Raw genomic sequence first — 23,026 nt, forward strand, 5'->3', positions numbered from 1 at the left:
TAGAGTTAAAATCTTTGCAGTTAATTTCTTTGCAGAGAGAGCTGATTTAGAAGACTTTGGTCTTCTCCTTTTGTATATGTGAGCTCAGGTGACTGAGATAAGGTAGTAAGTGTTGTGTTTTCTGCAAGTAACTTTTATTTTGATGACACAGAAGGATGTCATCAAGGTTGCAGAGGGTGTAGGAACTTGTTGCCTCATTTATGGTAATTATTTCGTATTCAGTTTTATGATATGAGCATTCAAAGGACTGAATTGCCCTTTATCTTTCCAAATACCTCCTCTTTTTTCTTTTTTTTTTTTTTTTTTTAAGTGAGGCACAGTTTTCCATCAGGAAGCATCTCCACCTGACTCAGCAGTTACTAGCATACCTTAAGGTGCTCTATATCTAAATAATAACAAAACCAACTACTCTCTTCTTACGATCTGCCAGGCTTGTCCCTTCAAAGATGTGATGTAACAGGAAAAAGGGGCAGAGGTGAAGTAAACCTTTCATTGAAATGCAGATTAAAAAGTATTTCCATTCTTCGTTTACTTGTTTACAGTACAAATCGATTGGTTTTGAGTTTTTGAGAAGCTTGCTGCTTGCTAGAAGACTAACTTTGTGTTTCTGCCATTCCACACAGGTTTTTGAATTCAATTCCAATCAGGAAAGTAGCTGGCTTTTCTAGAAGAGACTTACTTATGCCTTCACTGAAGGAAATTCCCAGGCAGAACTCATGGCTGACACCAGACACTCTATGTGGGAGTGAATCATTATGGCTTCTTCAAGTGCCAGAGAAGCTATAACTGGCATTTATGTATTATTAAGCACCAGAGAATTTAACTGTAAACAGAAATCCATAGGAAATCAGGAGTCACCAGTTACATTGCTCAGAGAGCTACTATTTAAGGGCAGCTTTTGAGCATTTTTCAGACACCATTAAGAGCAGGGGAGAGATAACCTCACCTTTTTTCCTCCACCATCTTTGGAATACTAAAAGCATATTCCTGGTTGAAGGAAAGTAACCGTCTGAGACCAAAACCAGCCAGAAAGCAATAGAGACATGCGATCACTAGAGACACCACTATCAGCCTTGGATTTGACAGCATCCTGAGATCCTAGATACAAATGCACAGATGGGCAAAAGACCCAGATAAACATAGCTGTTAAGATGATTTGAATGCCTCTCACCTAAGTCCAGACACCTGATAGCTCAGCATGTAGCTCACACCGGTCTTCACATCCTATGGAGACAAAGAGGCACCTTTCAGGAACAATTTGTACCACTCCAAGATAGATGTTAAAGAGGTGTAATGAACTTTCTTTGTCTGTCTTTCTGCGTTATGTGCTGAGAAGGCCTAGACGACCATCTGAGTTTTTTAGGCAGCAGATGTTCTGTGAGATGAATCCCAACCTTACTGTTCAGCTCCTGCACAGTCTGACCACGCATTGCTGGTAGCAGAACAAACTCCTGTTATTACATGAGGAGTAGAAATTTTGTACCAGTAGTTTAGTTCAAAGATCCCTTTTGTTTTGAACTGGAAATAGAGATTCACTCAGCCTCTTGGACATGTCTATGGTTCTTATTCATTTTCAAGCAGTCAGGCACTGCTCAGAGCAGTGGAAAGAAAGAGAAATAGCTGCTTTCACTTCTCTTGTTGGTGTATGGGCCCTGCAGAGAAACAGGAACCAAAGTATGGTTAAACTGGGTTTAAAGGAAGAAGATAACTTTTGGTAGAGGAAGGGAAAAAAGCATAAGCTGGCCATGTCTCTAACTTCAGTGTACATAAACTGTTGCCATGTCCTCAGGAAAACAAGGGATTTTGGAAATAGTCTAAAGCTGGGCCACATGAAATACAGAGCACATGACACAAGCCTGAGTCCCTCTGTCTCAATAGGCAGTGCTCTAGAATCACTATGACCTTACTTCTGCCCTTGTTAGTCTGAAATATGTAGCACAGCTGTAGGACGTGGTTCATCATTTATCAAGGGTAAATACAGTTCTGGATGGGAATGTGGAGGTGAAAAGTGTTCTGCACAAGGCGTTTGCTCTCATGTTGTAACTTGCTGCTCAGAAAGAAATGGAATGCTTTGTCTTCTTGTAGCACTGATGAGCGACTCCTTATCATAACCTTGTAAGAGGTTTCAAGTGCATTCATGAATAGGAAGATGATTAAGATGACACATGAAGGTTTTCTGAAAACTTTTTTATATTCAGACACATTCTCATATTTGTGTTTGTTTTCATTCCAGACAAGATGTTTCTAATCTCCGGTGTGATTGGTAGACCACATCCTTTTACCCTTGGTAGCCCAGCTTGCTGTGAAACTTAAGATGAGCAGTAGGAAAGTGAGTTTACATGAGGGGCAGTCAGAGCTAAGGCAACTAATTGAGCTGAAAGGTCCTGCAATGTACTTTGCAAAGGTGGCCTCTATTGTTTTGAGCAGTTACCGTGACAAAACCCAAGGCTGAAAACTTGGCAACCTGACTAAAAAGTTTAGTGAGAAAGAAGCAAAATAGGGGATGGGATTTAAAGGATCTAATTTGTAGGGTAGAAAGAGGAAGATGTCTGTGTAGCTGGGCAACAGTTGAAAGTCCTGCTCTGAACAAATCCATAAATCATCATGCCAGGTAGGGTATTTTCTTTCAAGAATTTCCCAGGATGGGAGTCTGCTCTGGCCACAGCTGCTTCTCTTCAACAGTCCATTGGAGACCCAAGACTGGGTTCTGAGCAGGCTGTGTAGGAAGGAGGTAATACTCTGTTACGTAGCCGAAGAGTTAGGTCTGTAGCCTGACTTTCTGTGATTCTGTGATGTGCCTTTTTTGAGGAGAGGACCCATATTAATTACCCTACATCTAAGGAAATCTAATTTCAGAGCACAAGGACACAGAGGAAAAAGGAAGCCTGATTTTTCCAGTGTTCAAATGATTGTATCAGTGCAGAGATTTGTGTCACAGAGAGTGCCTCTGGGCCTTCTTGCCACTGGGGTTGCTAATAGAGGGCAGAAAAACAACTGAGACCAGTGGCTTCAGTGACAGACAGCAGAGGAATACAGATGTTATCTTTAGCACTAGGCCGAGGGGACTGCAATAGACAGTACAATGGCTGAAAGGTTTGCCCTGTGTTGTGTTGGGTCTAGGGCTGTAAATGCGTGCTGACCATACAGACTCAACAGCACAGGTTTCACCACACTTACAAAGTGAAAAAGCTCTGGAGGTTCCCTCTTCTTCAAAGTGTTTTGCAAAGCTATGTTTGGAGTGTGAATGGTATGGACATGTCCAGTTTGGTGGAGGTAGAGGTAATAGAGGGGACAGGTTAAATTTATATTGTAGCCTTGATAGTTCTTGATTTGACAGAGCAAAGAGAGAAATCCCAGAAGTCACCTATCTTGAGATCTACTCCAAGTCAGTTACAAAGAACACATGAAAAAAATAGGTATGCTTCTTGACATGGCTACTCTGACCCTCATGATGTACAGTCCTTCCTGTCTACTTTTCCAGCTCAGCCCCCTGGTCCTACCCCCTTAGCTCTGTAGCCCCAAGGACCAAAATAACACCTGCTCCTTGCTGTCTGGTGCCCTCTGGTGCTGCAAATACCTGTCTGGGCTACATCCCATTATACCCTTATGCAGTTGAGGGAACCAGCCTATACCCCAATAGGACTCATGAACTGATATCTGCTTTTTCTCCATTACAGCCTGGCAGTGGAAAGGACACTCTAGTATGCCTTGGAGCAAGTGGGACAGGCCTGGGAGGTCGGAAGAGCTAGTCCTAACTTCTCTGGTCCTGTTTCAGTCTTTGAAGGAGGAGAGTGCGAAGTGGACAGGCTCTCACCGATCCCCCTTCAAAGTATATCTCCCTTGCTTTACTTTGCCCCTTTCTCTAGCTTTAACCTCTAACTTCTGTCATCCATACTCTTTTATTACTGTTACCTTCACGTAATTGCCTGGTCTCACTGCTCTTTCTTCCTTCTTCGAGGTACAGCTCTTCTTCCTCTTGGGAGCTATTACCACCACTCAGAGTCTCTGTTCCTGCACCTTACGTTGCAGTGCCCATGGCTCAGTAATGTTTGGTGCTTACACATGCTCAGATCTATTGTTCAGAAAACAGGACTACAGTACCTTTACTGTCATTCCTCTCCCCTCTAATTTATCAATGCTAATTGATTGACAGATGATGGCTCTCTGGTTTAGCAATATCCCAAGTCCAAGAAGCAGCCACATGGCTATCATTCCCACACGTTTAACTGGTGCATATTAACCTCTAGAAATTAGTTGGAGCCTCTTCTAAATTTTTTTGTATGAATTGGCAGGGCTCATTTCACTGGACAAAAAGAAAACTGACAACAGAGGCAGATAGCAACAACAGGCTCACAGGTTGTACTCTTGGTTTTGGTCCAAGTAGTTTCTACCATCACAGGGAATGAGTGAACCACTGAGTGGTCACTTGGTGACACAAACTGCACACTGGTGGTAGATTCTTGCCTGCAAGCTGATGCTTGTGTCCTGTTCAGTTTAGTGCTCTCTTCCTAAGATGGTCCAATGCTGTTCATGATGATGTTGTCTTAGTGCTGCACAAATAGTCAGTGTGGTATACAGAGATCAATTTAGAGAGGCTGAGGCTGACCAGTCCCTGTTGGTCCCCAGCCTGCTTTTTCTCTGCATGAAACCCGAAGTGACCAAGCCCTTCTCATCTGCTCCAGCGCTTGCTCAAATCCCTCAGTTTTCTCTCATTTGGCCCTTTTTGGCCAGCCTCGTTACTGGACTTTCTGAGTTGTAGGCAGATGACAGTGCTTTTGTGCTATTTGTGCAGCTGGGAGTAACTGATGTAAGGAAGAACTAAGCTTCACCTACTGTGTGGGCTGAGACACATTGAGTTCTTGATTGAAATCTGATTAGCTCCAGGAGTCCATTTGGCATGGCACTTCATGGCAGATTCATGACCTGAGGACCATCAGCCTAATAAATTTCAATTCTTTGCCACAAGGAGCACTTATAGGAAGAAATACACAACATTTTTTCTCTTGGGTTTGTTTGTTTGTTTATTTTGACACATCTCTCCAGGAAACAGCTTAACTGGTTAAACAGAAAGTTAAGATGTCTGCCCCAAACTCAACCAAACCAAATCAACCCCCTAAACTCAACAAACAGGTAATGAACTGTTGGCAGGCACCAAGCTTGGAACATGTGAGCTGGAACTGATAAGGATTGGCAGAGATGTAAGGAAACAGAAAATGAGACCTTATAAAGAGAAGTTGGGCAATCTTCAAAAAAGTGGTGCTACCAGTCCTGTCAATGAATACTTAGATATGGCCCTTCCAGATTGCAGGTCCTTTGATGCAATGCTCACTGATGAGTCATTTGGAAGATCACTAATTGAAGGATAGAAAATGGCCTGCTGCAGCCCACAGCCATTATGAGCTGCACATTTTTTAAGGGATGTTTGTTGCAATCCCCTTTATTTTCTGCAGATGGGGTGTGGCTCTCCCATTCCTGGCAAAGTGGCTGGTGTGGCCTTTGGTTGGGAAAATATGGGTCCTGTTGCATGACAAGCTGAACTTCCCCTACAGGGGAAGTCACCTTCTTACTTCCTAGTACATCATCAGGGGTGTGACAATTCCCTGAAGCACAACGGAACCATACAGAAATCTGGCATCTTTATTCAGTTTGTGAATATGAATCTGCCTCATAAAAACATCTGAATCACATTTCAAACTACCTACCTAGCTGCATAAACACTACCCGATCCTGTTCTTAGGATCTGAGCCTTATATTCTCAGACTATGCCTCCTTTTCCTTTTTTCACCAGAGCTCTTATGACTGTCGCTCCTTGCATAATTATTTGGACTTGCATGAAAGCTGCTGTTTCTTCCTGCAATCAAAAGTGACACTGTCACTCTTTGTTCATGTTAAATACAGGCACCCAAAGTTTCTTTGGCTGCCATGCATTAGAGAACTCATTCTTCATGTGGAATGGGAGGGGCACCACATTGAGCCTCACGGATGACAGAGCATGGATAAGCAGCAATCCTTCAGCTGTGTCTGTGGTGCATAAGACAACCCCTACACCTCCTTAACGTCTTTTTGCCTTTCCACCACTCTGCCTTTCCAGAGGCCACTCACTTTACCAGTTGAGAACTGCCTGGTCAGCTCCGCTGGAAGTCTGGGGTCACAGAGCAGGAGACAGTCTGTAGCACTGTGCTGCAAGTATGGGAAGCGTGGACTTAGTTTTGTGGAGGCTGTAAGTAGGGAACAGTTTGGTATTTTCACGGACACTGCACCCAGTCTGGTAGGCAGAAGCTGAAATGCAGCTTCTATGTTTATAGTAAGATGGAGGTTGCCGTGTTAGGCCAAACTGATTAAGTCTGGTACCCTGCTTCAATCAGTGAACACTGGCTGCTAGAAGAGATACAAGAAATGCTGTAGTAAAACAAAGATTTTTCCACTCGGCATGTACATTTCTCATATCCTACTGATATCTAGGTCACTAGTTAGTCATGTCAACAACTAGTGACCAGCACAAGCTGGGAAGGATGAAGGCTTTACACTGAACTATTCCAGTCCATGTCCTACATGATTCCTCTCACTTAGCTGAAACATTTGTGAGCAAAGAATGATACCCTTCTCATCCTGTTCCTTCAGAAATATATGACAAACCCTATTGTTATCAAAGGTGCAGGTTCAATCCTGTCATTATCTCACACAGTGTGCAGTAAATATTGTGACTAAGAGTTAACAGTGTGTCAACAATGATCATCTGTAAGTCCTGTTGGGATGCTTTGTGTGAACTCAACCAGGTTGTCAGCTGCCTTCTTCAATGACAATGCAGCAACTACCCTGAATAATCATTTTTTGTCACTGTATACTACAGGTGAAAAATGCAGGTGAACAATATTTTACACTCACAGATATGTAACTGATTATATTACAAAGAACTGCAAGAACAAGACATTTATTTTTCACTTCTAGGAATTTGAATGAGGAGATCTCATTACCCAGGATCAGAATGTGTCTGGCTTGGTGAATACAATGACAAATGGATTCTTCAAATCCCTAATCCACAAGCATTTCAGAGAGAGAGATGGTTCAGCAGCACAAGAAAGATGTACTTTTCCTGGAAGTCTCCTGACTCAACTCTTATCCTGTACCTGGCAGTGATTCAGTATCATGGCAGTTATAATTGATCAAAAACATACCTCTGTTAGCAAACAGGAGGAAGCTGGGCAGCAGCACCAGGATGGTGTTGGACTCTGTGAGTGCCAAGGTGGGTGGTCACACCTGATCAGGGCTGTGAGACTGGTGATTCAGGCAAGGTTGTCAGGCTTGCAGAGGGAAAATCTGAATTGTCTGACACTGTGTGGAGATAAGAAAGGAGGATACACAAGGAGGATGATAAGCTTGATGGGCACTTAACAGGGCAAAAAGAGAGTTTCTTCAGCTCTGTGTGCTTCCGTATGCATCTCCTCAACTCCAACCTGATTTGCTGGGGCTTTGGAAAAAAAGCTTGACTGTGCTCAATTTATGAAAGAGATAGTGACATCAGGACAAAAATACTTGATCTGTGTAATTCCTGAAGTTGGGGATTACTTACAGGATATGTCTAGGGCATCAATAAAAATTCTAACAAACAAGTGTAAAACTTTTATCACAAGTCTGTCTTTAGGAACCCATGGAACCACTTGTACTTTCAAAAGTGTGGACTGACTCACAACTTCAGCTGCTTTCTTTTTCCTGCTTTTATTTTGTGAATGGAATAGAGCTATGTTGTTCTGGCTTTGTGGAAATGTTTCTACTTGCCTGAATTGGTAATCATAGAATTATAGAATATCATAAGTGAGAAACGGACCCACAAGCATCATAGAATAAAATATCCTGATTTGGGAGCAGCCCATGAGGATCATTGAAGTCCAGCTCCTGGCCCTGCAGAGGACAGCCCCAAAAATCACATTGTGTGCCTGAGAGTATTGTCAAAATGCTTCCTGAATTCTGTCAGGCTTGGTGCTGTGATACTTCCCAGGGGAGCCTGTTCCAGTGCCTGATCACTCTGCTGAAGGACTTTTTCCTAATAAATAACCTAAAACTCTCCTGACACAGCTTCATGCCATTCCTTTGGGTCATGTCACTGGTTACCAGAGGGAAGAATATGCATAAGAGACTAGTAGGATGAGTCAACTACTTTCTCTGTCTTTTATTTGAAGTTATTTTAAATGATCAAATCTCTGCAAATGGATAAGCCATCAAAATACAATTAAATGGGAATGAAAATTTTCTGTTAAATGCCTCCTCTCTCGCCACTCCAACCTCCTGATTTGAGGTTCTTTCCTATCAGTCAGATCCCTGCACCAATCAGTTCGTGGTCACATCCCTCCTATCTCTGAGTGCCTCATTGGGAGAGAATAATCTGCTCAAATTATCCTAAAGAGAGATTATGGTTTCACTGATTAAACTCCTTGGGATTTAATGTGATGTGTCCACCAAAGGTTATGACTACAATTGATGATTAGTTTCAAGCATAGTCCCAATGGCAAAAAAGGCTCCTCCTGCCAAATTTGGTTAGTTTTCACAGCTGAAACGTTTGTTGATGACTTGTGTGTGTGAATAGGTCTTGTTGGTGAGCTATCTTCTCAAACACCTTGGTTACATTTGTCTTATTGCCAGCTTCTGTTGACAGCCTTTTGGAGGAAGGAGAAGATGTCATGAATGTGAAGTATGTCTTCATTTATTAGGTCTTTTTCTTTTTCCCATCACATGGATCTAAAACGGTCCCGCTGTCTTGTTGCTGTAACTTAATTGCATAGATCAGTTCACATTAATTTTCTGACCCTAAATGTAGCTTTTTTCCCCTGTCTGTACTTTGTAGGGATTTGGGCTTCAGGGAGCTCCTTCCCTACTGCTGGAAAAATCGACTAAGTTCAAAAGAGGACCTTGGCTTCCAGCCAGATGTGCTGATCTGTGGGGCATGTCTGGGTGTATGAGGCATGACCACCAAGAAGAGGATGTCACCTATGGGCCTGTGTCTGGAAAAGAGTTGTAGGAGTGCTACCAACAAGCAGCTCTTGGGGCCAGCCATGTCTGTGCAGTGCTCTTGGGTGTATGTCCACTCTCTCTTAAGCAACTGAGTGAGCCCTGAGAGTTGTGCTGCGTACATCACTTCCCAGACATTGCCCTGTCTGAAATCCCACAGCTTCTGTGGACTTTCCTTTCAGCATAACTGTTGCTTTGTCTGAATGAGCAGCAACAGCATCTAAAGAAGCAATAGATTTTGAGACAACTGGAGCAATCATTCTTTGATCCCTGGCAAACCCCAGTGGCTTGATTATTATCCAGTGAAAGGAGCTGATATAAATGAGTTTTCAGAAGTAGGGAACCCAAAAGAGTTCAGGCTGGAGGAGGATTAGAGTGAAGGGTGAGAGGGTGCACCCTGCTCCCAGGATAATGAGGTCAGTCGTGAGCAAGCCACAGGGTCCTCTCAGAGCCCAGCACTTTACAGGACTCACATGCATTTTGTAGGAGCAGGCAGGAATGTTTCTTTCCATAGACCTCTGCCCCCTCCTTGGAAGCTGATCAAACACTTTTAATAAAAACCACCATTTGACTTCTAATGTTTTTGTACTGATTAAGAACATTGACTTGGCTGACTGAACAAGGGAACCAATTGTGGCTCAGCTGCTTTATGTTGGAAAAGCTTTGATCGGACTGAGTGGGAGTTTAAGGTACTCTATAAAATGAATTTTGGTGATAAGCTTATAAACTGAATTTGAACCTTGCACAGGCTCCAGAGGGAAGGAATAAACAGCTCAATTTGTATTCTCTAAAGATACACACCATGCTTTCCCTTTAACCTTTGGGTTTATTAGCTTGGGGGTCAAACTGTTTCTTAAACTGTTTGAAATTATTTGTCCAGATTAGCTGTCCATGCTGAAGATGAAGGGCTTTGAGGATAGTTCCCAAGAGCCCCGAAGCCAACTATAATGAATGAGTTTGATGTTTTACTCAGAGGAAAATAGCTGAATGAGTTATAGGGCTGATAAATAGCCCCAGTTCATTCACACAAAGTTAAGGACAAGGTGCTTATCTTAATCCCTACATGATATTGTTAGAATAGTTTATTTCAAGGGCATTCCTGTTGGAGATCTTCCCTCCCTCATTACTTATCAGTCTCTACAGTTATATACAGGCAATTAGAAGACATGAGTATTGGACAGGAAACTCCGGAGACCAGGTAGGATTCATCTCAACTTTCTGCTGAAGCTGGTGACCTAACTTGCAGGGGAGCAAGTGGAAGCAAGCTCAGATAGTCATCCTGTGAAATCTTCTGTTCCAATAAATCTGAGGAGGGTGTACGTACAAAGGCATCAGTCAGAAGAATCTGATAACCAGTCAAAAATTATTCATGACCAGTGGTGTGTGCAGCACGGGTCTTTGCATAGCCATTTTGGAGAGTCCAAAGGTGCTGCAAACCCAGGCACAAAGGATTTGCACATTGCAGCAGTGGTGTGGTCTCTACCCAGAAGAGATTTTCTTTAGAAGGCGAGGATGTGATCTGTCTGAACGGATGTCTAAATATTTTATCAGAGGAGTTATACCACTGATGTATAAGTCTCAAAACTGTAGGAGAAGTGACTTTTGTTTGCATTTTTTCAAGGTGGAGGGTGGAAATGAAAAACCTGAAGTCTGGCTCTGTGATGGCCTTCTGCATACCTGTGGGCAAGTCACTCCCACTGTCATGTTGCTCCAGAAGTCTCCCCACATCTAGTCCAAGAGGTAATTGCTAAGACACAGTAGCACCTTGAGCTTCTACAGTCATTCCTCCTTCCCAGCTTCAAACCAAATCCACTTCATTTATGATAATAAATGGAATATTTTTTTAAACCTAGACTACAGTTTATGCCCTAAGTATGTGCATCTCTCTTCATCCCTCCCAATGACTTCTACCCTGATACCTAACTCCAGGCAAGTGTAGAGGCCTCAGTGTTGTCAAAGTTACACTAAATTTCCATAAAATTGGGAGAGCAAATACTTCAAATTCGCTTCTACTGAGAGAGAAGTCTTACCAGATATCAGAGGGGAAAGGGAAAGAGGGACAAAGAGAAAGACATAAGAAACAAGTCTTCATTTACTCATTCTGTTGTACACACTCATTTGGGGTTTTTGTTTTCTCATGACTCATCATTCTCTAAACCTTACTTGGGATTTGAAGTGTAAATTAGCATATTAGCAATGAAAAATTCATCCCATTAGCCCACAGTTGCTCTCAGCAGTGTATCTGGAAAGGCCTAATGCTCACCTGGTATTGACTCTCCACCCATGGCAGAGGTAGAATTTAAGTAGCAGGGACACTGAACATGCCAAGAGAACAAGTCTGCTAGGAGGTGAAGCAGGTCCGTTCATCAACCAGTTTCACCATATGTTAAGGGAATGCAATAATATACGTCTAAATTGGAGACAAATTGCAAAAAACTTATTTGTGAACTAGGCCCCATTTCTTGGAGTAAATGTCTTCTGCCTCCACTGCCTTTGCCTGTGTAGAAATAACTATGGGGAAAAGCATCACAAACCACCAGTTTCTGCAAGTCTTTTGAGGGCCTTTCTTCACATGCTCCCATTTAGGAATCATAGACTTCCTGAACACTTGGTTTCCAACAGAATAGCTTTACTCTCAGCCTGCTCTCTTCATCACACATTATTTTATTCATCTACTGTAAAATAGCAAGGTTTAATTGGCAATCTGGCTCTGGTTTATTAATATCTCCTTGTGCATGGGAAGAGACCTTGAATTCTATGTACTGATTCTCAATCAATGTCAGCTTGATATTAACTCAATGTTATTACATTATTGATTTTATTCATCCCAAGAGTTACATCAATTTATCATGAAATTTACACTTCTTTAACAACCAACGCAAATCAAGATCATTTGTTAGGCTTGCAATATAGACTAGAAGGTTTTTGGAATCTGATCTCATTTTTCTTTACATTTGTTTAGATTTCCAGTTAATCTGAATTCCTATCTTGCCCCTTTGAACTCACAACCAACTGTAAATACTTCTGATAAATCTCCATGTTAAAAACTGTATTGCGACATAGTGCTTAAAAAAAAAAGGAAAGAAAACCAACTGCAAAATACCCTGTCCCTATGATGTACTGATGTAACTGGTTCAGGAAAACAAATGGTCAGGTTTTTTAGGTTACACAGTGGCCGATGTAAATTATAAAATCTGTAACCTCGGTCATGCATTTAGTTCTGCTATACAGTATAACCATTTGCAGTTTTAACTCATGTCTTGAAGACCTGTAGCAAATAAAACATAGCGATGTCTGTTCCCATTGCATTTTACTGGCTAACTTATTGGAACAGATGAAGAAATTCAGGGAAAGTTCATTACCTACTTCTGCATTTGTTCAGTCTTCCTATCTGGCTGGACTCTGTGATAGCTGGAGAGATACTGAAAAGATGATGTCAGAAGAGTGGGAAGTGAAAGCTGAAAGGAATTTTAATTGGATACTTTGAACTGTTGATTTAAAAAAAAAAAAAGAGTTAATGACTACATAGCTGAAATGCTGATTTTCATTTGGGAAAAAGGATGTGGGACACTGGAGAAGCCACAGCACTGATTGGTGTTAACAGAGGTACTTTTCACAGGGCTAAAGCACCTTTACTATCTTCTTTCACCACCGCTGGCTGGAGTGCAAGGGACAGTTGTAAAGTTTGTTATGCCATATAGTAATTTTATCACACTGCTGTGTGTTGATCCTGTTCTTGTATCTGTTACCTGAGTATAGTAAAACCAAAACTTTCAGAACATACTATTGCTTAGTAGTAAGAGGATAGAGACCAGTCAGAAACACAAAGATGGACTCAAAATAAAAGGGCCATTTCAGCTGCATTTGACTTAAAGTGCATGAGTAAGCTAGAAAAAAGAGGATTGCAAAATCTGTGTGTTCATGGCATTGCCAGCCTTCAGTGTTACCTAGCACAGTTGGGATTACATCATCAGAATAAACTTTCATCAGTTCATCGTGGTTTGGTTATGTGACACAACTCCAAACTCAGAATGTAAGTGATGCTTTCATGTAAATTTGTGCCTTTCAGAGTATTGCAAACACTGTCAGAAACTCCATCCTGCCATAGCTTGCCTGGGCAGAGAAAGCCACACCTCCCAAAAATATCAAATAAAAAAATTTGGAGTTAGATAATTTGTACAGACTTTCTCTTTGAAGTCACCAAAGCAGGACTTTCTTGGACACATTTCTGAGAAGAGTTTCAGGAACATATAGTACCAGTAGTTTCCACATCAATATCCTAGTTTGGGTCTCAGCATTTCACATGGTGGAGAAAGGTGGATACCTAGGTACCTGAGCGTTTGTGAGGTTTGAAATAGATGCAAGAGACAGGAAAGAGAAGACCAAGAACTTCCTTTGGATTGCCTGGGTAGACAAATGGATGTTTTATGCTTTTACTACTCTGATAGCACAGCCAGCTTGCATCAGAAGTCTTTATGTGTTCACTGTTTGCCTAGTGGTAGCTGTGATGCTCAGTGGGTTGTAGCGAAATTTACAACTCTTCTCAGGCTGAGCTGTACAGCGGGAACTCTCCTCCAGGTCAGACCTGGCATCACCAAAAGGCCAAAGAAGGCACAAACCAGAACAGCTCTGTGGCATGAGAGGCAGCAGGAAGAAACAGAGCAGCTGAAAGGCATGATCTGCTCCTGTCGTTATGTGTTTTGCCAGCCAGAGGTTGAGTGAGAAGCTGCTGTGGAGCTGTAGCAAAGGGCTCAGCACTATTCTGTAGAGACTGGCCCATGCATGGGATTTGACAAGAGTTGAGGTGGTACCTCAGCTGCTGTTTCAAGGGGCGTGGAGGGGTGGCAATTTACTCAAGTGTTCCCTCATCACTGGCCAGGTGCACAGGTAAGCAGGTTGTGTCCTTTGCCAGCTTCTCAGACCAAGACACAGGAAGCCCTAAGGGCTTTTATAAACCCACGCTGCAATTCCAGGGGCGCTGGGCAAGAGCAGGCAGGTGACCGCTATCAGATTAGCCACTGACTTTGTGCTACCTTTACACCGCTCTTGGGAGGATGTGATGCAGCAGAGAGGGCAGATCAGCAAGAGCAATCAGCGCCTCATCAAGCACCCAGCACTCTTGTACAAGGCTAACCCACCAATGGTTTTAAACAAGCATGAGTAGCAAAAGCTGATTTATCAAAGCTTTGCAACATGTGGCATTTGGCTTGGCACTAGGCACCCTAATGCTGGCTTCAACATGTTGCTGGATCACAGCTCTGGTCTGTGGCTTTGCCATGGTGTTTGGATGAGTTGGTAGAGGTACTTGGCTGTGCTGGGGAGGTTTTGGCTTGTTCACCTTTGCTGGCAGTGCTGCAGCAGCATATAGGCTCCAGCTGCTGTGGCTACAAATCACTGAACCCCCAGGCCAAGCCCTTGGGCTCCTCAGAGGGAGCAGACTTGCAGCAGCTGTACTGTACCGCCTTGAACATTAAAGTATCTTGACTCGTTTCTCGAACTCCCTTGTTTTCCTTTCACTGGCTCTGCACAGTTTACTGCCATCTCAGGAGTCCATCTCAGCAAAGGTCACCCAAGTCATGTTTTCACACACAGTGAAAACTTTTCTCACCCTACTTTGGAACCATGGTGATTTGTTTTCTTTTAAATTCCTTTCCCTTAGGTTCAATGCTATCTTTAGATGTCATCCTGTTTGACAAATGTCCGTGTAGTTCCTGATACTATGAGGGAACTATGGCATGACAAGGACTGGCTTAAGTAACAGCTGCATAACTCTGCCAGGGATGAATGATGTGGCCCATGCCCTTTTTGGAAACACTCCCATTTTCAGTCATTCCTGCTCTGACACAGCATCCGACAGCCAGTCATGGCCTGGCTTGCTCAGGTTTTGGTTTTTCTTGTTGCCCTGACCCTCTGCAAGTATCTCATCACTGCAGAGTTTTGCTCACTTTCTGGGATTTACAGTCTGAGAGACTGGAGAGTTGGGATGTACAAAGCTGGCAGGGCAGGGAAATGGGCACCGAAGACTGAAATGGTTAACCCTGCTGGGATCTGGGCTCTCAACCTGGCAAAGACCCAATGACAGCATTGAGGCTGGAGCATGGGCCTAGAAATGCTCTTCCTGCCTCGGAGGATGGGCCAGTTCTGTTCTGGATGCTGGTAAGCAGAGGCTATGGAGTTTGAGGGTGAGTGGTATACAGTCTCCTGAAATTTTTTAACTGGCACATAGTTTATGTATCTTTATTCTTTAAAGAATAATTACTTCCTCTCTTTTGCGCTGATATTAAGCACAACTTGGTAAATATAAAATCTAAAGAGTTTTGTTGTCTTTATTATTCAGTTGCAGTACTGAAGCAACATAAATATTTTCTTTTGCTTCTTGCAATATTTTGTAATGAAACACTGATGCTCTGGATATAGTTGCTTGTCTCTTTGCAGATGCATGTTTACCAGGGCTAACTAATATAGTGCCTTTGCTCTAAATGCCACAGTTTTCCTGAATGGTTTTTCCTCTGCAACACGGATGTGAGCAGGAGACACACCAATTCTCAGGCTTCCTGTCTTGCCTGGTTGAGGTTGTCATGAGGACCTGTGAAACACAGCAAATGTCCCCACAGAGAGATGTTTTGCCAGCTAGAGGAGGTTCACAGGGCAGCGAAGGGGCAGCTAAGGGGCAGCAAGACTGTGAGCCTCTCTTCTGGCATCTCTGGCTATTTAAGCAACCTATGCTTAAGAGGGCTCAGAAGGCTTACCATTCAAGTTCATATTTCAGAGTCATCAAATGAAAATATTATTGAATATCTGGCCTAAATTATAGACCATACAGTCTGACATCACTTTCAGCTAAATTGTAAAATGACATTTCCGTCCTATAACGGACTGTATAAACCTCAGCTTAAAAAGGCGAACAAAATTGTCCCATAATTATCCAACTGATTTAATGCCAGTGTGCATTCAGAGGCACAGAGGTGATCTTTAGCATCGCATGTGAACTTTATGTTTCTTTAATTAACTGCATCATACTGCATGTTGGCAAGAAGCCGTAATGATACTTCATCCTTCCCTTGACCGAACAGCAGAAAGTAGCAGTGCTAATACTGTCAAGAGATAGACTAGGTCTTGATTTAAGAACCACTTTAAATACCACAAAACAAAAGCCCTTTTAATAGTTCAATATTATATACTCAAATGCTTCTGCTGTAATGAGTTCCTTAGTATAAGTGCTTGGTACCAAAATAATTCTATAACTGGATCATATGTAGCTTTACAAACAGCTATCTAAATAGCTACAAGCCTTGAGCATTGTGCAGGTGGTTGTAGGTAGGACCTGTAAAGTATGATAAAGTTAGGTCAATTGTGTTTACTTATGAGAAGATGCTTGTCTTTGCCTAAGACAACATTGAGGGTTCAGGATGTGTCAGGCTTCCTCTCCAGGGATTGCCCACATAATGATTCTCAGCTTTTTTTCTGTCTGGCAATGTTTGGAACATGCCTGGGTGCAGCTCCTTGCCCAGTCCCCAGCCCTCCTCCTGCCTCATTTTTACTGCCTTTCACTCAACCCCAGGAGCCCTGCTACTCTCTACCTGTGTTGACTTGATGCTGGATCGGGTCCAGGATCCCAGTCTGGCCTTGAGCCCTTGGGCATCCGTGGAGGCAATTCCCTGGTCTCCAGCAAGGTGCTGAAGCAGCCTAGGCTGGCACACCTCTGTGCCTCACTCCCTGCTTACATCTCAGGACATAAGATAGAGATGTAACCCACATTTCAGGAGATGCATATTCCTGGTCTGCCCTTAAGTAATGGGCGTTAGGCAAAGGTGGTATGGTGGCAGTGTAGCTCAGGGCTCCAAAAGCTGTGTAGTGGTCACTGGTTTTGAAGGTTGATCTCCTTCAATGTAAGATAAAAAGGATCTCTGTTGATGGACTTGCTGAGTTCTTATCCTGTTTTGAGCCAAGTGGCTCCATGGGCTGGGAAGCATGATTTTTTTTGTCACTCTGAGCCAGCACAGCTATACAAGCTGTTGCATTTTCTGAGCTGAATCCAACAGGTCTGCTTCCATGTCTTGTCCTCCTGCTCCTTCCCCTTATGCAAGCCCATGCTCAAGGTGATGTGCAGGATTCAACGCCCTACATGTTCCCTTTCACAGGAAGCCAGTACCAGAGAGTCCCCTGCCACCCCTGCCGCTGGCAGCTCATTTCCCGTGCCAAGTTTGAGGCTGATGCCCCAGGGACAATCATCACCAGCCAAGGGCATGGGAGTGGACTCTTTCACCCTCCAAGAAAATTTGTAGGTAACTCCACCCTTGGCCTATCTTCTCTGCCCAGCATTTAGAGCAGCTTCATATGTTTGCTTCTGTTTTGGGTTTAAATATGTGCTTAGCTATCTCTCCGAGCTATCTCAAATTCAGGGGTGTGGTGAGGCTGCCTAATTTAACCCAGCCTGTGACATCCACAGGTGGATAACCTGTCTCCATAAGGCTCTTTTATCTCCTTCATTTAGGTTGGTTTAATACCTGATCATTTAAATTCCTTATCGCCACTCTTCTTTAAACTTAATGAGATGTAGTCTTAAATTTGCTGACAATTGAGACAAAGGAAGTAAACCCTCTCAGAAACAGAAAAGGCTCCTGCAGAATTCTGTGAAGCTTGAGAGCCAGTCTTTCAGAACACTGCTTCAGTTGTCTTCCCAGAAGGGATCTGGTTGCATACTGGGTCACGCTTTTATGAAAGAAGAAGAAATGGCAGGATGTTCTGGGTGCTCATGTGAGGGCCCAGTTCCTCCCCAGACCATCATCACACACGCTCCCCTTGTCATTTCCTGTCCTGGAGTCCTGCAAAACTCAGCTGCCAGGCACAGTGCCTGCCACACCAGTCATATCCTTCACACGTCAGCAGAAACCCTCAGGCACCAAACTTGAGAAGCTGCATCCCCAACCCACTGGAGTCACTAGAAGAGCAGAAGTCTCTGGCTTTCACAGGGCTAGGGCTTCAGCCTAACCGTCACTCTGTTTGAAAAGCTACAGGCAAAAAACATCCACAAGGATCCACAACATTGGTCTCTACCAATATGCTCCAATTTTAATGGATTTGCATGTAATCTTCTCAATGAGCATTTTCCCACTAAACTCTTGTTCTAACATGATGAGGAATGTTTAAGCCAGCAAAATGGAAAACACAGCAGAGAGATATGAATGCCTGAATGGAAACAAAGAGGGCAAGTGTGATTACCTTTTTCTCCACCCTGCTTTTCCTCCTGCTGGCCCCATCACCATGGGTTTTGGCTTCCAGCATTGCCCCATGGTGGTCCTAAAGGGAGGACTTGTCACACATGTGACAAGTGTGCAGCAGCATCCTGATCCTCATGCTTGTGCTTTCTTGTTGTACTGGTGATGTACTACATGTCAGACACCAACTCACCAAGTCTGCATGGAGCTTGTGTTCAAATCACCAAGTGAGTGCCCCAGGGGTATTCAGAGCAAGGTGGATCTCCATGTCACCACAAAGGGGGATTCCATTCAAGAGTGTTTCTTGCTGCCAGGGATTTGTGAAGTGCAAGTGGAGTGATATATTGTTTCTTGGGGAGACGTGTTGTCTGTTGGGAGGGTAATTACAGTGCTGTCATTTTTGATAGCATGGGGCAATATGCCACTGGAAGTGCTTTTCAGTCCTCAAGAAGATGGTATTTCCTCGTCTTAGTCTTTTATGTTTTTAATCCTCTGTGAGACAGATAAGTGCTACTACCAACTGCTCATGGGGTGAGGTCATAAAGGACATGAAAAGTGAGAAACTGAGCTCTAGGTTAATGGCATAAACATGGGTCTAACAATCCCCCTTCAGTATTGGACTCCTTCTTGGTAAGAGGGAAGGAGATGGACATCCTTTCTCTAGTGCAGTCAATCCCACCAAGCTGATGACATGATATCCTCATAGGTGAACCCAGGAGGTGCAGACTGGATGAGTGGACAGTGAGGTGGATTGAGAACTGTCTGAAGTTCAGCTCTGGGCTCCTCAGTACAAGAGAGACATGGAGATCCTGGAGTGGGTCCAGCAGAGGGCAACAAAGATGATTAAGGGACTGGAGCATCTCTTTTATGAGGAAAGGCTGAGGGAACTGGGCGCCTTTAAGAAGAGATTATGACCTTATCAATGCCTATAAGTATCTGAAGGGAGGGTGCCAAGAGGATCGACTCAGGCTCTTCTCAGTGGTAGATGAGAAAGAGCAACTGATGCACAGGAAGTTCTGCCTGAGTATGCAGAACTTCTTTACTGGAACTGACTGTGCACTGGAACAGGTTGCTCATAGAAGTTGTGGAGTCTCCCTCACTGGAGGTACTCAAGAACCATCTGGATGCAATTCTATGCAATGTGCTCTAGGCTGACCCTGCTTGAACAGGGAGGTGGGCCCAGATTACCCACTGTGGTCACTTCCATCCTTACCTATTCTGTGATTCAGTGATTCAGTGATTCAGTGATTCTTTGATTCTTTGATTCTGTGATTCTGTGAATGGCAGCTGCACACACTTCTTTCCATCTCTGTTGTTTTCCTAAGGGTATATTCAGTTCACTCCTGAGGAACAAGGATCCTGGCCACATTATGTCAGTTCATAGCAGGCAGTTGTATTGTGGGTCCTGTATGAGGTTCAGATCCTCTACAATGTGCTCCATGAGAACAAGTGCTTCTGAGGGCCCACTATGAATACCTGTCCTTACTCACAGGGTTGCGAAGTCTCTGCAATGCTTTCCAGCTGTGTGTCAAGTCTGGTCTGGAGAAGTCAGCTTTAGGTGGGAATAGACTTCAAGGGCCAGCTGCACACAGATATACTTATTAATGCTTTTTTTCCCCCCAATGCAGACCTGTCTAAGATGGACTAGACACAGACCATGAGCAATACAGACTGTCCCTTCATTATATCAATTTTTTTTTCAGAAGTTCTTAATTTTGGATGTATTTCAACTAGTGATCTTGACTGGAAAAGTACCAGATCCCATGTAGTGTATCTTGGGGATACCCTGTCTCATTAGTAAGTACCTTCATTTCAGAGTATTGTCTGTTTATTTTAGAAGGTTTACCTCCCCTCCCTGAAAAAACAGAGATGAATTGGGATAAATACAGACAGGAAATGGTTTCCCTGGCAACACTAAGAATGCATAAGAACAACTTCATCATTTACTTTTATTCCTTAGATACACTTTTAAAAGAAGTTTGAACTACATTAAAAGACATCTCCTGTTCACAGCACAGCACCCAAGTCAGCAGAATTAATCAGCTCTGATTTTACTTTCAGTGAGATGGGAACTAAGTCCCTTTAAAAAACAGGGATGTAAGGTCTTAGTTTCCAGGGAATGAAAGCTGAGTCAAAAGAGGAGTTCATTCAGATTCAATGCTGGTCAAAAAAAAGCCGCTTTATGCAACATTCAGCTTTGCTGAAGTGGAACTCACACTAACAAACTTCCAGTGTATCCTGCTCAGAGTCTTAGGTTTTGGTGAAGCCTGGGTCAGATTGTAAGCAAAATCTAATCTAGTTGTGTGAGTGCTGGAAAGGAAATCTGTGAAACTATTTCTGAGAGGTTATTAGTGGAGGCATCAAAGTGTGATGCGATGTAATTTCTACTCCTGTCACGCTGCACTGACACATCCCCCCCTCCCTCTTGATCTGCTTGCCATTCCTGCCAGCCTCCTCGCATGCTGCAAGGTGCAGGAGAGACATTTCAGCAACTTGGATGACTCTACTTCCCATCTGGAATGGAGTGTCCAGCCTCAGAAGCCAGGGGAGACCTCACTGGGCACATCCTTTTCCCCAGGCTGGTCTATGATCTGTGCGTGGAGGAGTTGTTCCTGCAGAAAAGCTGTTCAGAAAGCAGGGTTTCAGGCTTAGACCTGACAGATTTCTACTTCCAGGATGGGCAAGATCTCCCCTTTCTCCTCATTAAAGAGAGATCAGTTGGCTCAGCAAAGGTCATGGCACCCCAAGGACCTGGTGTTCAACTAGCTTCCTGGTCTCATGTCCTTTCTGGGTTCACTGCTTCCCAGACAAAATCCTCTGTACTGTATGTAAGGTCCATTTTCTTGGTTCTGATCTGCCTAAACAGCATTAGATTTGTCTTCAGTAAGTGCTGGGAATTAATCCACAAGCACAGATAACAAGCTGTATTTCTACTGAACATGTTATTGATGCTACGGAAAGAGCACTCATTGCTGATGACATCTGCAGATAATAACAGAGAATGTTTGATATCAGGTCATAGGAGGATCAGTGGTTTAGCTGGGTGCACACTAACAACATGTGCTTCAACATATGTCTAATTTGAAGTCACAGATCCTACAAACAGAAGTGGCAGACCAATGAGAAGGTCTCCAAGGCCTCTGGCTGAGAGGATGGCTGGTCACTGCTTACCTTTGCCTGCATGACGACAGATACTTGATGGCAGAATGCTTTTCATTCTAGCAGTTGAATAGAAAAGCAATGAGAGGAAGCTGAAAGTAAGCAAATTCAGACAAAAATAAGATGCATTTTTTTATTATGAGTGTAACAGTCATTGGACTTCAATGACTTCAACCAAGGTTAAAGTGCTTTCTCCCTCATAAGCAACTTAATATTTATGGTGTTTTTCTTAAAGGTAGATCTTTGATCACTTCCTGGAGGTCCACAGAGCCAGGTTCACAGAATCACAAAATATGCCAAGTTGGAAGGGACTCAAAAGCATCATCAAGTCCAGCTCCTGGCCCTGCACAGGACCATCCCCAAGTGTCACACCATGTGCCTGCGAGTATTGTCCAAATGCTTCTTGAACTCTCTCAGGCTTGGTGCTGTGACCACTTCCCTGGGGAACCTGTTCCAGTACCCAACCACCCTCTGGGTGAAGAACCTTTTTGTAATAACTAACCTAAACCTCCTCTGACACAACTTCAGGCCATTCCCTCAGGTCCTGTCACTGGTCACCTCAGAGAAGAGATCAGTGCCCGCTCCTCCTCTTCCCCTCACAAGGAAGCTGTAGACTGCAATGAGGTCTCCCCTTAATCTCCTCTTCTCCAGGCTGAACAGACCAAGTGCCCTCAGCCGCTTCTCATACAGCTTCCCCTCAAGGCCCTTCACCATATTCCTTGCCCTCCTTTGGATGCTCTCTCTAAGAGCTTAATAACTTTCTTATATTATGGTGCCCAAAACTTCACACAATATTCAAGGTGAGGCCACCCCAGTGCAGAACGGAGTGGGACAATCCCCTCCCTCAACCAGCCAGAGATGATTTGCCTGATGCCCCCTCGGACACGGTTGGTCGTCCCAGCTGCCAGGGCACTGCTGACTCATATTCAACTTGCCATCCACCAGGATCCCCAGCTCCCTTTCTGCGGCACTGCTTTCCAGCATCTCATTCCCCAGTCTGTATGAACATCCGGGGTTGTCCCATCCCTGGTGCAGAAGGTTATGTAGGAAATCAGAAAAAATAGTTATAGTGGTACCTTTCTAGTGTTAGAACCTATCGCATGAGGAGCAGAGCAGCTGGAGAAGGTAGTCCAATATCATGGCCCAGCTACTAAGCTCAGCTCTTGGATGGACTGATGGGAAGAAAGGGGAATATATGGTGCTTCTACATCTTTTATGGGCTCTAATAGTTGCAGGAGATTGCTGATACACATCTTCCTTTCCCCAGGCCTGTTGGAACTGAAGACTCCCAAGAGGGAGTATGTGTTATTTTACCGGTCCCAGTTTATTTGGTCTTGTCATCAACTCATTCCATGATCAGTAATATTATTGTTGCCCTGCATTAGAGGAAGGGGCTGATGGTTTCTTCTAGGACAGAATAATGGTATCTTTCTCTGAAGTAGCTCTATGTGGTCCAGCTGATGGTGAGCAGACAGCATACCATGACTGATGTTGCTGGAGGAACTTTAAAGAGGATGGTTGTGTGAGAGACTGAAATATTAAGGATTAATGATTCAAACAATAGGCCATTTGCATAAGCAGCATGGTCCTTTGCTGAGGCCAGGTTTGCACCCCCAAACCGAAGGGGAGGAGGGTTTTTGGGTGTA

General features: G+C 43.6%; 2 long non-coding RNA genes across 3 annotated transcripts in view; one reads left to right on the forward strand and one right to left on the reverse strand.

Annotated features, from left to right (window-relative positions):
• Nucleotides 1-1,020: 1,020 nt before the first annotated feature.
• On the reverse strand, nucleotides 1,021-21,567 carry LOC113947914. The gene is made up of 3 exons (XR_003527921.1): nucleotides 21,393-21,567; nucleotides 12,366-12,425; nucleotides 1,021-1,224 (listed from the first exon to the last, which is right to left on the reverse strand). It is a non-coding gene; the product is annotated as an uncharacterized LOC113947914 (long non-coding RNA).
• The window catches only part of LOC113947913, a 57,696-nt gene continuing 41,558 nt past the window's right edge, over nucleotides 6,889-23,026 (forward strand). The window contains exons 1-3 of one of the 2 annotated variants that reach the window (XR_003527920.1): nucleotides 6,889-7,243; nucleotides 10,625-10,743; nucleotides 10,857-10,891. This is a non-coding gene — a long non-coding RNA (uncharacterized LOC113947913). Of the gene's footprint in view, nucleotides 7,244-10,624; nucleotides 10,744-10,856; nucleotides 10,892-23,026 lie in introns of those variants that run through there. The other variant, XR_003527919.1, reaches the window with a different exon arrangement.

This window comes from Corapipo altera, unplaced genomic scaffold, assembly GCF_003945725.1.
Source record: "Corapipo altera isolate COAL_440 unplaced genomic scaffold, ASM394572v1 2, whole genome shotgun sequence".
Taxonomy (NCBI): domain Eukaryota; kingdom Metazoa; phylum Chordata; class Aves; order Passeriformes; family Pipridae; genus Corapipo; species Corapipo altera.